The 14,597-nt window shown below is 42.1% G+C and overlaps 1 long non-coding RNA gene across 2 annotated transcripts in view; it reads left to right on the plus strand.

Annotated features, from left to right (window-relative positions):
- The first annotated feature begins 5,951 nt into the window (after positions 1–5,951).
- LOC129046435 (uncharacterized) overlaps positions 5,952–14,597 on the plus strand; it is a 34,500-nt gene continuing 25,854 nt past the window's right edge. Inside the window, exons 1-3 of one of the 2 annotated variants that reach the window (XR_008507721.2) lie at positions 5,952–6,130; positions 8,965–9,013; positions 11,267–11,831. This is a non-coding gene — a long non-coding RNA (uncharacterized LOC129046435). Of the gene's footprint in view, positions 6,131–8,964; positions 9,014–11,266; positions 11,832–14,597 lie in introns of those variants that run through there. The other variant, XR_010410713.1, reaches the window with a different exon arrangement.

The raw sequence follows: 14,597 nt of genomic DNA on the forward strand, positions 1-14,597 counted from the left end.
GTTACGCCAGGTCACCTCTAGTCTCTACACATACAGTTGGCTTTTTAGGACTAAGTGTATGACTTCCCATTTATCCCTATTAAATCCCACCTTGTTATACCCAGGACATTGCTTTAGTCTGCTGAGAGCATTCTAAATCCTGATCTTGTCATCCAACGTAGTTGCTAACTCTCTCAGCAAATTTGATCACTATGTTCTGTGAACCCTTCCAAGTCATTAATAACAATGTTGACTGAGACCCCGCAGCAAATGACTAGAGACCTCCCTGAAAGTTGACACAGATTCATTAGTCATTAGTCTTTGTGTGTGATGGTTCAACCAATTACAAATCCACTTAACTGTACCAGGCTCACAGGTCTATATCCTGCTGAAACCCACCAGCCTGGTAACCCTGTCAACAAAGGAAATGAGCTTAGTCTGGCATAACTGGTTCTGAGTGAGCTCCTGTTGTTTTATGAAGATTAGTCTAGCAGGATGGATCCTGAACCCACACTGCTTCTCCTGATGGTGTCTGTACATAAGCTGGGAGTTGCAATGATATGATAAATCACCTGTAATCACTCCCAGAACTCTAAGAGGCCAGAGCTCCCAATTACCTACCCTAACACAAAACAAAAAATACTTAAATGCAAAAGACCAGCCTGAAGGTAAATTGCAAAATTTATCTTTGGTTCTCTGACACATTGTTCTGATCCCTTTCCTATGTTGTGGTGTCTTCTTTTCCCTATCCCAAATGAATCCTGTGACCTCGTGAGACCCTGTGACCTTGTGAGACCCTCTGACGTCCTAAGTCTCCCCACTTAGTACCTTATCTCATTCCTGCCCTCCCTAAAATGCCCCAAGCCCAAAATGAACTTTTCCTGAACCACACTTCCCTCCATCCTATTTTCTTAATGTACTGATCTCAGATAGATATAAAGGAAAAAGCAACTGAGTTGAAAAATTTCACATTGAAGTATGAATGATTAATTGTCCTGTAAGAATGTTGGTATTTTTGAAACAGGAACATAGTTAACCCCAAATAATCTCTAGTTCTTGAATGAGAAGCCATGTGATAAAATTTGAGTAAAGAATTACAAAGAGAATTGACAATCTCTTTTGCTGGGGAGCTCTCCTACTAGTCAAGGGTCTTGAATGCAAATAACAGAAATTCACTCTGATTACCTTAACCAGAAAAGGAATTTAGAAAAAGTTTAGGTATTATCCTCAGAACTGATGAGGAGGCTCAGAAGTGAGACAGAATCTAAGAAAGGCTAGGCAGCCAAGAACTCATTCAGATCACTCAACAAAAACAGGCTGTCAAGAAGGCTGTGGCAGGCTCCACTGCTGATGGACTCTTGCTTCTACTGGACATTCAATACTAAGTCCCTAGGCACCTCTGCCTCTGCTGTCTAGAAGAGTTTCAACTGTCCCCAAAATTCAAATATCAGGGTCAAAACATCCATTGGCCAAGCCTGGGCCACATCACCACTGCCCAGTGCCAGGGAGCAGGGAAGGCTACCTTCCTCTCCTTGGCTTTCTTAATGGGAGAATTGTCCTTCTCACCCTCCCCACCCCCTTATTTTAGGATTCAGAAGTCCTTCTCACCCTCCCCACCTTATTTTAGGATTCATCCTAGAGCATGAGGAATGTCCAGTAAAATTCCTAGATCTCCTTAAGTTTTACCTTGTACTTTTACTGAGAGTCTGCCCCTGGGTCTGCCCCTTGTATAGCCATTTGTGGATGTTGGAAGGAACTTGCTACCTGCAAGAGTCACTGGAGTGGTACTGTAGCAATGTAATTCTCATCTGTCACTGCTCCCAAGCACAGCAGCCAGAATCTTGACAAACTACATTTTTAAGAACTTTTTATTAGAATACAATGCACATATAAAGAAGTGTACAGTTCACAAATGTATAACACTATGAAATTTCACAATGTGAACACACTTGTTCAAGAAATATTGCCAGTACTCTGGGTGCTCCCCATTTTGTGTCAGTCACTTCCTCCCCAAGGTAACCACTATCCTGACATCTAGCATGATAGATTTGTTTTCCCTGTTTTTAAACTTTAAAATATGGAATCCTATAGTATTTTATTTTTTATGACTGTCTTCTGTCAACATTTTGTTTGTGAATTTTATTCATATTGTTGGGTAGGGTTGTAATTGACCAACCACTTTCAGAAGATTACTGTCGCACTAGTTGATTGTCCCTAGGGGCCCTGGGAGTTACAGATATCATATACTGAGATCTGCTCAGAAAGCAAAATCTCTAGACATTTGTTACATTCCCAAGAAATTTGGACCCAAGCATGATTAGTTGTAGTATACTCGAGGAATACCACCTTTCCTGTCATAATGTGCTAAAACCAGGTTATTCTGAGTAATAACGGTAGTGATAAAGATATGAAGAATACCTCAGATTCACAAATGTGTTTCATATGAGTTTAACATACTCTACAAAGTGTCCTCTTAGCCTGAAAATGCTTGCACCAGAAAGAAAATTCAACTTAACAAGTAAAGGACTTGGTTTATTTGAGAGTATTTGGAGTGCATGAGGTACTGGGCTTGTTCTGTGACCAACAAGGGCTGCCCGTGCACTTGGATATGTCCAAGTGAGCCATCCTTCTGCCCACTGCAATGGTCTCCAAACACATGGGTGATTTGGGGTAGACTGGGCTTGAGAAATCATGACAGCAAGGGAAGCGTTACTGATGCAGCTAGAGATGACAAAACAGGTTTACAAAGAGACTGCTGATGGAGACAAGGAGATGCATTAATAGAGGGGCCGGCCATAGGGAGGACAAGGAATGCCAGTTGATCAGACCTAAAACATTTATGCTCTCCCAAAAATGTGCTCCAGAAAAGCAATCCTGTGGAGAAACAGGTTGAAGATTAAATTGCACCTCCTTGGGGGCACCCACAGTCATTTGATAGTGCACTTGTTGGGTAGAGGGATCTAGAGGTGAGAAGCCAGGGGGAGGGAAGGAATGGCTAGCAGGGCTTTGTGGGGAGAAGAATTCCTGACTCTCAGCTGTTTGTTCTGTAAATGGAAGAAGAAAGTACTTTGCATTCCATAGGTCTCTGAATAAAGCCTTCACTTTGAAAGCCTCTCTGTTCCTGATTAACTCATACCAATGGGACAAAGAGAGGTTGTTGCAACTCTGTGAGTCCCCAGTTTTAGTGAGGAAGGCAGTTAGATGACAAGTCTGAAGCCTGGCTGCAGGCAAAGGAAGAAACCTGAGGGGGCCATAACTTGGCCCCATGGGCTAGCCTTTCCCCAGCTCTAATGTCTGATTCTCTCTGCTTCCTATCCCTAGCCCAGCCCCACACTCAGAATCTTGTTTACAACTGGATGGGGATGGGGACAGGGTCAATAATGTAAAGAGGAAAAAGCAGAAAGAAAAAAAGCAGAGAGATAAAAGAATCTGAGCCAGAAGTACAAGTTGAGAGACTGCCAGGATTAGGAAGAAAAAGGAGTGTGGGAAGGGAGGAAGGAGGTATGTCTTAGAGTCGTATGTTCACACTTCCCTCCAAAACCATGAACTTCCCCCAGCGTGAATGACAGGCAAAGGGAAGCCATGAAGAAACATTGTCAGAGGGGTAAGCAGTAGCTCCTGTGGGCTGAGAGATGAACTTCTGATTTTACACTCCACTGCAGCATTCATTCACATTTGTCTGTTGAAGTCCGTTTGAAAAGAAACTTGGTGTGGAAAGCTGAGTACCCTTCAAATCAGGTCAAGAGTCTCAACAATTATGTGTATCTACATGTATCAGACACTGTTTTAGAAGTTGCAGAAGATACGAAAATGGTACAGAAGAATGTCTCTGTCCTCTTACCTACCAGGGAATATAGGACAGATTGTGTTCAGGGCCACAGGAGGGATAGATACCAAGTAAGATACTGAAGACCAGCAAAGGGAGAGAATTCACCCTAGTAAAGCGAGCAAGGCTTCAACCAAAAGGAAAGTATACTTAAGAAGAGCATTGAAAAATAGAGGGTGGAATACCAAGACCCACAAGTGGAAAAGCATTGTGTGTGTTTGAAATGTGTAGCCAAAGCTTAGAGGGCTACAGGGAAATGGGCTAGAAGGAAGAAAAGCCATACTATAAAGGCATTTGAATGCCAGAGTTTGGGCTTTATTTGATAAGCAATGATGTGGGGAAAAAAGGCAGAAGAAAAAGTATTAAATTTCCTTACTACCTACAGCTCACTGACAAGTCCTTGAAAACAGGCAGAGTGACATTCCTCTAGGGACTCAACTGCCTAGATGTTGACACTTTGCTAAGGGCAAAAGGCAATCCTAGCCCAACCCTCCCTCCCCCAGGATCCTCTAAGTCTACTTTAACATATAAAAATTCCTTTAGAAATTTCCTTTCTCTCTAAACCCCCAAGATACATGTTGGCAATCACCCCCAAGCATATGGCCCACCGATATACATCTGAAGGGTCTCATGACTAAGGTTTTATTAGACGGTAATAAACGACCTTTTCCCAACAATAGCTAGCCCCCTCAAGGTCCTGGAAACCTTGCTTCCAAATTCCTTAGAGACTTACATGCTATCCCTAACCCCCTCCCAACTTGAAAGTATATAAAGGGCCACTCCTCATGACCCCCAGTGCAGTTCTTTCTGCCCACAGATCCTGTCCCCGTGCTTTAATAAAATCACCTTTTTGCACCAAAGATGTCTCAAGAATTATTTCTTGGCCCCTGGCTTCGAACTGTAACATTCTTTCCTACATCAAGCACCAGGGAGCCATTGAATGCTTTTCTACAAGAGAGTTTCCATGATCAAGTTGCATTCTAAGAAGAGTAATCTGGCAGCAGTGTGATTGTGATTTTCAAGGGGCTGGAGACAAGGAGTCCAGTTAGAAGGCTACTGGTATAGTCTAGAGGGGAAATAGCCTGATCTAGGCTTGGGGTGATAGAAATGGAAGGACAGGATGGATAGAGATGCATATATTTTTTAATGTTTCATTGATAAAATTTACAGAACTTAGCTATTGGTTAGGTAGAGTTGGCACAAGAAAGGGAATAGTGACTCCATGGTTTGTGTCCCAAGCTGATAGAAGAGTAATGGTGCCATTAATAGAAACAGAAAAATCAGACAGAAGCTCAGGAGTATGTGTGTTGGGGGCGGGGCACAGAAGGCAAGGAGAGGGCTTAGTTTGGGGATGTATTGAAATGTTAGTAGCATTTCTAAATAAATTGTCTAGGAGGAGGTTGAAAGGTGGAAAGTAATTGAGTTGCAGCTGAATACATAGACATAATTACCATCTTCACAGCAATAGGAGAAGCTGAAATCACCAAAACTTGAAATGCTAACACACAGCTGAGAGCTCACCGCACACCATGCACTCCTGGCCTCCCAACTCGACTGCGTCTCAAGTTCTGACAGGGCAAGCTTTTTTTGGGGGGAGGGGCGCAGTGAATGGTGGGGAAATGGACACAGCAGGTTGTGAAAGAAAAACAAACAAACAAACAAAAAAAACCCAAACAAAGAGAACAGGACACAGGAATGGCAGGACCATGGGAAGCAGATATAAAGCCCAAACAAGTTTCTAAGTCTGGGAGGTCCTGAAGAGGAGCCCAGGACAGGCTAACTGACATAGGAAGCTCTGGAGGAGGTGGGAAGGGACAGAATTAGGAGACCCAGGGAAGGAGTTAGCTTGGGCAAGGAAGAGAGAGAAACTTCTCTGGAACCAAGGAGGAGCAAGATGGTGGAAAAACAGAGGAATCTTGAGGAGAAGCTGAGCGATCTGAGGGAGGTAGCTCTTAGGGGTTGAATTTTGTCTCCCCCAAAAGATGTTGAAATCCTAAGCCTCAGACCTGTGAATGTGACCTTATTTGGAAATAGAATCTTTGTAGATGATCAAGTTATGATGAGGTCAGCAGGATGGGCCCTAGTCCAATATGACTGTGTCCTTATAAAGAGGGGAAATTTGGACACAGAGACAGACACAGAGTAAATGCCATGTGAAGATGAAGGCAGAGATTGGGGTGATATGTCAACAAGCCAAGGAACACCAAATATTGCCAGAAGACCACCAGAGGCTAGGAGAGAGGCATGGAACAGATTCTTCCTCACACCCTCAGAAGGAACGAATTCTGCCAATACCTTCATCTTGGACTTCCAGTCTCCAAAACTGTGAGAGAATAAATTTTTGTTGTTTAAGCCACCCAGTCTGTGATACTTTGTTATGGTTGCCCTAGCAAACTAAGACAGTGGCCTTGACCTTCTCAGGAAATGGAAGATGTGTCCTTTACACCACACAGCCTCTGTAGAGAAGCTTCCAGCTCAGGCCAGGGCCAACCCAGGTGCTGGCTGGTAGAGATAATACAGAAAGGGCAGCCCTTGGCCAGAGCTGAGGAGGAATCAAATGGAAAAAGTCTTCTTCCCTTCCCCCTTTAGGGATTGATGGAGCAACTGCTTTCCCTATCTGGCTTGACTCCCTAGGTGCCCTGGGGACAGGGTGCAGGAGTGGGAGATGGGTGCAGTCCCCGAGCTGACGACAACTGAAGCAAGCACTTGGAAGGCCCATGCATGCAAAGGGTCTCTCTGGGGTGAACTTACGGCTGTGATCTGGGCTCCAGGATATCAGGCTCACTCGGGAGGTGGTCCTTAACATAAGATTGTTCTCAGAAGATACTGTCGGTTACATGTGAACCCCTTGAAGTGTTGTTCTGAGATTGACTTTTTTATTTGTTTGAGGAGGAAAGGGAGGAATTAATTTTATTTTCATGTTGTCTATGAGTCTGTTGTCCCCAGTAGCCCTACTGGTCACGGACTGTGTATCATTCTTCTTGACATCCCCATAGTGCCTAACATAGAACCTGGCACAGAGTCACTCCTTGAAGAACAGGGAGGGGTCGTTCAAGAACTTCTCTTTTTTTATTTTTTATTTAACTTTATTATGTTATGTTAGTCACCATATAATACATCATTAGTTTTTGATGTAGTGATCCACGATCCATTGTTTTCGTATAACACCCAGTGCTTCATGCAGTACGTGCCCTCCTTAATACCCATCACTGGGCTAACCTATCCCCCTACCCCCTCCCCTCTAGAATCCTCAGTGTATTTCTTGGAGTCCACAGTCTCTCATGATTCATCTCCCCCTCTGATCCCTCCCTCTTCATTTTTCCCTTCCTTCTCCTAATGTCCTCCATGCCATTCCTTATGTTCCACAAATAAGTGAAATCATATGATAATTGACTTTCTCTGCTTGACTTATTTCACTTTAATACTTAGAATAAGGATGATCATTTTGAGGATAGCGTGTTTCCATGTTTTTGATTGCAAATGCAAACTTGGAACCCTGAAACCCATTTAGAAGCAGAGCTAAGGCTCACCCAATGCTGAGACATTTCTAACACTATTGACACCACCTGTCCCAGCACACCACCTTCCCAGGTCATGAGCCACCGTTCCCTCCATTCGTGTGGTGCAATCAGCTTTTTTCTTGCCTGGAAAAAAAAGGATTATAACAAAATACGGAGTATTCAAGAAGAAAAATACTGGAAGGCAGAATTTTTAAATGCAGCAATTCACTAGAAGCCTGGAGACTGTTTAAGCACAATTGACTCAAAGCCTAGAGTGGGGGGATGGGGGTGGGAAGAGGCACGAAGGAGAGAGTATGAAATGGACCAAAATACCAGGCACTTGAAAAACTTCTGTTCCCTGACTAATCAGCAGAATCTAAGTGAAAGATGGCCCAAGGTGAGGGAAAGTTGAAGGAAGTGGACGATTAAAGTGGAAACCAGGTAATTAAAAATATATAAATAAGGAAGAGCTTTGCAAAGAATTCTTTAATCAATGAAACTGATCCATAAAAGAGGGGAAGCTAGCTAGGAAATCACGGACACCCACTAACAACAATACCTCAGATATAATATATATAATATAACTCTTGACAAGGTACCTTCACATCCATCAACCTAGAGAGAGAGGCAGGAGTTGCTATTTCCACTTTACAGGAGGGAAGCTGAAGTTCAGAGAGGGTATGTAATTTATTCAGTCACACAGCTAATAAGTGGCAGAGCCTGATCTCTAGCACTGAGAATGGAAAAGGATTTAGTTCACAGGCTGAATGAATTTTTTAACTTCATCTTATCTAGAGAGGTGATAGAGTCTCCAAATTTTCCACTAAAATAGACAAATAGATGTGTTTTCCCCACCATGCAGCTGTAGTTAAAGCATGGTTTGGGGAATCAGATCTAGGCTCCAACCTTAGCTCTTCTACCTACTAACTAGAGACCATGATCAAGCTGGTTTTTTTTTTTTTTTTTTAGATTTTATTTACTTATTTGACAGAGAGAGACACAGCCAGAGCAGGAACACAAGCAGGGGGAATGGGAGAGAGAGAAGCAGGCTTCTCACTGAGCAAGAGCCCGACATGGGGCTCGATCCCAGGATCCTGGGATCATGACCTGAGCCGAAGACAGACACCTAACCCCTGAGCCACCCAGGCACCCCCAAGATCAAGCTGTTTAATCTCTGTTCTGTAACTATAAAATAGTAATACTTATTTTGAATGAGGAAAAAACATAATTAGGTATGTAACCAATTGCTAATATTAAGTGCTTAGTTTTTCTAATAATAAAAACATTTGTCCCGTTGAAAAAGTAAATTTTAAACTTTTAAGAAACAAAATCATAACTCACTGAAGAGTATGCTCCTTTTATTCTAGCTATCAACACCTCAGCCTGGTGTCAGATTGCTCTACCATCACGACATTGCTATGGTCTTCGGATGTTAGGAGCAGAATTATTGGGGGGGTTATAAACTGCATCCAAAGGACTGGGCAGCGTAAACAGGAATGACAGTCACACCTCACTGCCCAGGAAGATGAGCACCCCGTCCAATCCCCGGATGGAGTCTAATAATCCCAGACCAAGGTTACCCACCCCACCCAGCACCTGCATGCCACCTCCTGCAATCCTCAAATGACTCTGTGAAATAACTACTGGCTATTTTCACAGGTGTGGAAACTGAGGCCTGTAGAGACTGAATAACTTGCCCAAGATTAAGGTAAATCGGAATTGATCTGACTCTCAGTTCTGTGTTCTAAACCCATGAATGTCATGAATGAGTAACTTTAAAATTTAGGAATTGATAGAGTTGCCAATTCGTGTGACAGATAAGAATATAATTTCTAAGATATATCATTCATGTGTGCATTTATTCAATACATATTCATTGATGTCTACTATGTCCCAGGCACTGTCTTAGGGGCTGGGTGTCCAGTAATGAACAAAGCCTCCTGTCATTGTCATTTATCATGTTTTAATACCAAGGATGTTTTAATACCAAAAAGATGTTTAAAAGATGTGTTATTATAAAAAAATAAACATGAGAAATAGTAATACCGTATATAGGTAATAGTAACTCCAAACATAGAAATAAGAATGAGAATAATATAAAACATAAGAAAAAGGATTGGAAATAATAATACCAAACAGTAAAAATACCAAACACAGAAAAGAAGGCTGTTTTAAAAGATAGGAAAGAATCTCACAATAAAAGCAAGTTCTTCCAATGAAAGGATATTTAGAACCTATACCAACAAAACACAGAAAAGTACAAGATCAATTTTTATTTTATGGTACTAAACTGTCTGTCATTGTTTGCCAGTTTGGAGATTTATATTCAACAGTGCACTAGAAAGTGGAGTTTGATAGTCCAACTTGTTTAGGTGGCTCATTTCAAATCATAGTCTTTATAGAAATTTGTTTCTCATGTAACTATGCAGGTAAAAAAGGAAATAATCTTCTAGCACTGTGTCTCCCAATTTTGGGTGAAACAAGCATTGCCCCACCTCCTACCTCGCCATTCTTCCCTCAGCTGCGAGGGAGACCAGGGGAAAGCAGGACATGAGGGTGGGGCAGGTGTCCAGGTGGTTGGGCCTGCAGAGCTCCGACCTCCCCCGCCATCTAGAAGCAGGTGGGCATTTATCCAAAAGGGATGCTGCAGACGAGTGGGGACACTTCCACAAAGACTAGCAAGGTCTAAGACTGTGCCTGGGAACTGCCCCGAACTTCTGTTCCCCAAAGACCCTTTCTGTCTCTTCAGAAGGCCCCCATGAAAATGCAAATATTTCTGGGATGTTAAGCCTATCAGCCAACACTTTCCTTATCAGCTACAGCACCTTTGTTATCAGCAAACACCCTGGCTTAAATTATTTGACAACTTTCCAAGTGTGTGTGGGAAAGAGACCCTGCTTTGTCCCCCATAGCGGGAGGTGAACAGTAGAGATATGGTTTGGAGAATGCAAGGTGGGAGGAGAGAATGGTTACAGAAGAACCAAAGATATGTCCCCACTAACTTGACCCCTTCTCTACTGGCCCTGCACTCATGGGAGAGGGACAGAAGGAGGGCAGAGGGGTGTTGGCGGGGCGGGTTGTGTGTGTGTCTTTGTGTGTAATCTATGAGAGGACTCCTGGGAAGCAGACAGCACATTCTGAAAAGCGTATTGCAGGCAAGCTTACTTGGCCTGAGTGGAGCACATAGGCTCTCAAGGGATGGCTGATGTGTTGTTCAATGGACTTATTTAAAAAAAAATTCACAGCCAGCTGCTCTCCTAATACCCAACTGTTATTGCTTCCCTTCTAAAAGGCCATTGAAAATGTACCCTTATCCACTCCAGATCACTTTAAGCACTTAGTAAGTAGTTGCAATATGACAAAGTTGTTGACTGGTATGAGATGCTAAAAGTTATAACCCATGCAGGATAGCTGGGAACAGTGAGCTCTGGCCAGGGCAGGGGGTTGTGGTGTAGTGTTGTCAGCAGTTGACCACTGAACCAGGTCCTGCTCCCCAGGCCACACCTCCCAGCTGTAGGCTCAACGTAGATGGTATCTGCTCCTCCTCCTCTCCATCAGTGGTGTCTACAGGTGTGTACTCCCCCTACCCCTTAGCATCATTCACTCCATTTATTTTCCCCTAAATTCTTCTGGGAATTTTCCATTAATATGTCTTACTGTGGTTCCAGGGACCATGAAAAAGGAATCACTTATTAAAAATAACATTTTAAATATGATTTAATTCTTCAGATAAGTGGTCACAACAAGATAAGGACAATGACCAATATATAAAATTATAAACATAATGTCATCCCAACACTGTAAAAATATAGTATTACATATACACATATATAGAAAAGGAAGATAGAAATAAAATACACCACAATATTAACATAGTTCATATTAACACTGGTTATATCCAAGAACTGAGGTTGAGAGTGACTTCTATTGCCTTTCCTCAAATCCATCCACTTCTCTCCAGATTCCTTGCTGTCATCTAGTCAAGTCACTATCACCTCTTACCTGGACTTCAACAGCAGCCTCCTAACTGGTCTTTCTTTAGCTGGTCTTGCCAATTCATTCACCACCAATCACCACCACCAATCAAAAATGATCTTCTTCAAATGCAAATCTAGGGATCATGGAGACAGGGTAAAAACTGGCACCAGCTGCTGGCTCCTTGCATGAAACCCATCCCCGAAGATACCAACGAAGCAAAAGTGAGTTTAATGGATCCCAATACTTATTGCAAAAACTGTTTGTTGGTTGGTAGGAAGTCCGAAGTTGGTTAGATCTTGGGGCGTGTTGCAAGTTCAGAGAATGGCAGCCTAGAGTAGACAAGGGCTAGAAACTTTGGGTGGTATATTAGTTTCCAATTGCTGTATAACAAATTACCACAAACATAGCTTACAACAACAAACATGGACTTACAATTATGGAAAAGCAGAATATCTGAATGAACTCTGTAATGTTGAATTTGGAGCTAGCAGTTTGTAATATATATAGTTAGATATGGAAATATAGATGTAAGTGTGTATATGTATACATACATATATTCCCTTGCTCTGTCCAATGAGAAGTCTTGGAAGTCTTTCTTATTAGCCATAAGCACACCTATTGCCCATCTCCTGGTTTCTAAACACGATTCTCCACTTAAAAGAAGTATGGCTTCTTAGAGAACTGTCTGAGTTCAAGTCTGGGGCAGAGAAAGTATAAGATGAGCCTATAAATTATTTTTTTGCCAGAGGCAAGGAAGTACTCAAAGAATGATAGGGATACACAAATGCCAGCTTGAAGAGACTTCCACTGGGCAAATTGGGAACAATTTGAGTATCAAGATAAATGATAGTAAAAACCTGTAATTCATTCAATAAAATAGGAAAGAAACAATGAATCCTTACAGAAACAAAATAATAAATGAGTAAATTAGAAGTTTGTTGAGGACTAGGATAGTTACATAGTTTCATATTTTTCCACATATAATATTTATTAATTAACAAAGAGAAAAGAAGTAACTTGAAACTGGAGAAGCCTGAGGGACATCATCTTAAAGCAAAGTTAACATCAATCAGTAATGGGAAAAATTGAAATTTGCACCACCTGGTATGATGCACTGAGAATAACACAACATCATTTCGGTGTTGTTCCTTCCAAAGAATTCATAACCTGAATCTGATCCAAGGAAATAGGAGACAAGCCTAAATGAAGAGACAGTCTACAAAATAACTGGCCTCTAATCTTCCAATGTGGCAAGGACAAGACAGTTAAAGAAAGATGAAAGAATTGTCCCACACTGAAGTGAACCCAAGAGGCTTAACGCACGCAACATGTGGTTTTGCACTGGATCCTTTAGCTGTAAAAAGTAGGGTTGCCACACTTAAACTTTGAATGAGGTCTGATGGCAGTAATGCTTTGAGGTTAATTTTCTGATTTTGTTGATTGTATTGTTGGTTTATAGAAGAATGTCTCGATCTGTAGGAAATACCAGAATTCTGGGCTAATAAAGAATCAGATTGGCAATCTACTCTCAAATGGTTAAGGGAAAATAGTCACTTCTACAGTACTTGCAGCATTTTTGGAACTTTGTAGTGGGCTGTGGTCTGCCTGGGCAGGCTGTCCTCCATCTCTGCTTTGTGGGCCCTCCGCAAATGGTGGGAATGGAGGGTGAGAGCGCATCGCTGATCTTGGGCTGTGGAAAGGAGCGGCTATTGTCAGCGGAGCAGCAGCTGACTGAGTGCGGCTCAAATTTTCTGTCCACATTTCTGTTTAACTTCACTGACAAGTCATTCTCACAATTCTCAAAAGATTTGCCCCATCTGTAACATAATCACCAAATCAAAGACCCAGGTCTGGCTCTAAAATCTCTCCCATTCTTCAGACTACAGATCTCTATCTGTTCCTGAATCTTCCTAAACCAACAAGGCATCTGGGTCTCTTCAGAAATAGATTTACTTGCTATTATATTATGGGGAATGTCACTGATTTTTACATGAGATTTCCTGCTTTCTCTCAGCAAGTGACTAAACTGGTTACAGCTAATTCTGCTGGGAGGTAACCAGCTGCTTTTACACAATCCTGCAGCCATTTCCGTGAATTAACTTGGGAGCATTGCAGACCCTTGAAAAGCAGCATAAGGCTATGGTGCCTGATAGCTTTAGTAGGATTTAGCAGCCTCAGCAGTGGACTGAATATAAAGAAACATAAAATCTATTAACAGCTGTTCCTGAGAATGTCTGTGCAGTCTTGGGTGAGATAAAGAATCTCTCTATCCCTGTGGGTAATATGATGATAACACCACTAGCCCATACCTATTGTCAAGGTGTGTGTGAGGAGAAACAGAGTGTACTTAGAGAGTCTTGAGTTCTTTATTAAGAGAACAGTGTATAGTCATGTTGCTGTATTTATTCAGTGCTTATTGGAAAGGAGCAATTTTAAGCCCTAGTTCTACTAAATAAAATAAGGATTGTTATTAACAATTACATTATAGGTAATAAGATTGTATTTAATCCTTTATTTATTCAGCACACATTCATTGAGCACATGCACTGTGCTGGCTACCGTACAGGAACAAAGGATGCAGCTATGAATAATAGCTCATGGAGCATAGAGTCTAGTGGGGAGATATGCAGCTAGCCAGTCCTCACAAGTGCAGGGAGGGATGACAAGAAAAGAAAACTGTCCCTCAAAAAATTAAAAATAGGGGGCGCCTGGGTGGCTCAGTCGTTAAGCGCCTGCCTTCCGCTCAGGTCATGATCCCAGGGTCCTGGGATTGAGCCCGCATCGGGCTCCCTGCTCCGCAGGAAGCCTGCTTCTCCCTCTCCCACTCCCCCTGCTTGTGTTCCCTCTCTCGCTGTGTCTCTCTCTGTCAAATAAATAAAATCTTAAAAAAAAAAGTTTTAAAAAAATTTAAAATAGGACTATAGGGTCCAGCAATACCACTTCTGGGTATATATCTGAAGGAAAAAAAATCACTGTCTCAGAGAGATGTGCACCCCTATGTTCATTGCAGCATTATTTGCAATAACCAAGACATGGAAACAACCTAAGTGTTCATCGATGAATGAATGGATAAAGAAGATGTGGGGTGTGTGTGTGTGTGTGTGTGTGTACACAATGGACTATTATCCAGTCATATATAAAGAGGAAATTCTGCTATTGGGGACAGTGTGGATGAACCCTGAGGGCATTACAGTAAGTGTAATAAGTCAGCTGAAGACAGACAAATACTCTATGATATCACTTAGATGAGGCATCTAAAAACTCAACTCATAGAAACAGAACATATTGGTAAGGGGTGGGAAGTGGGGGAAATG

The sequence above is a fragment of the Mirounga angustirostris genome, unplaced genomic scaffold (genome assembly GCF_029215605.1).
Source record: "Mirounga angustirostris isolate CCGP_5_RB_7025 unplaced genomic scaffold, mMirAng1.0.hap1 SCAF_4, whole genome shotgun sequence".
Taxonomy (NCBI): domain Eukaryota; kingdom Metazoa; phylum Chordata; class Mammalia; order Carnivora; family Phocidae; genus Mirounga; species Mirounga angustirostris.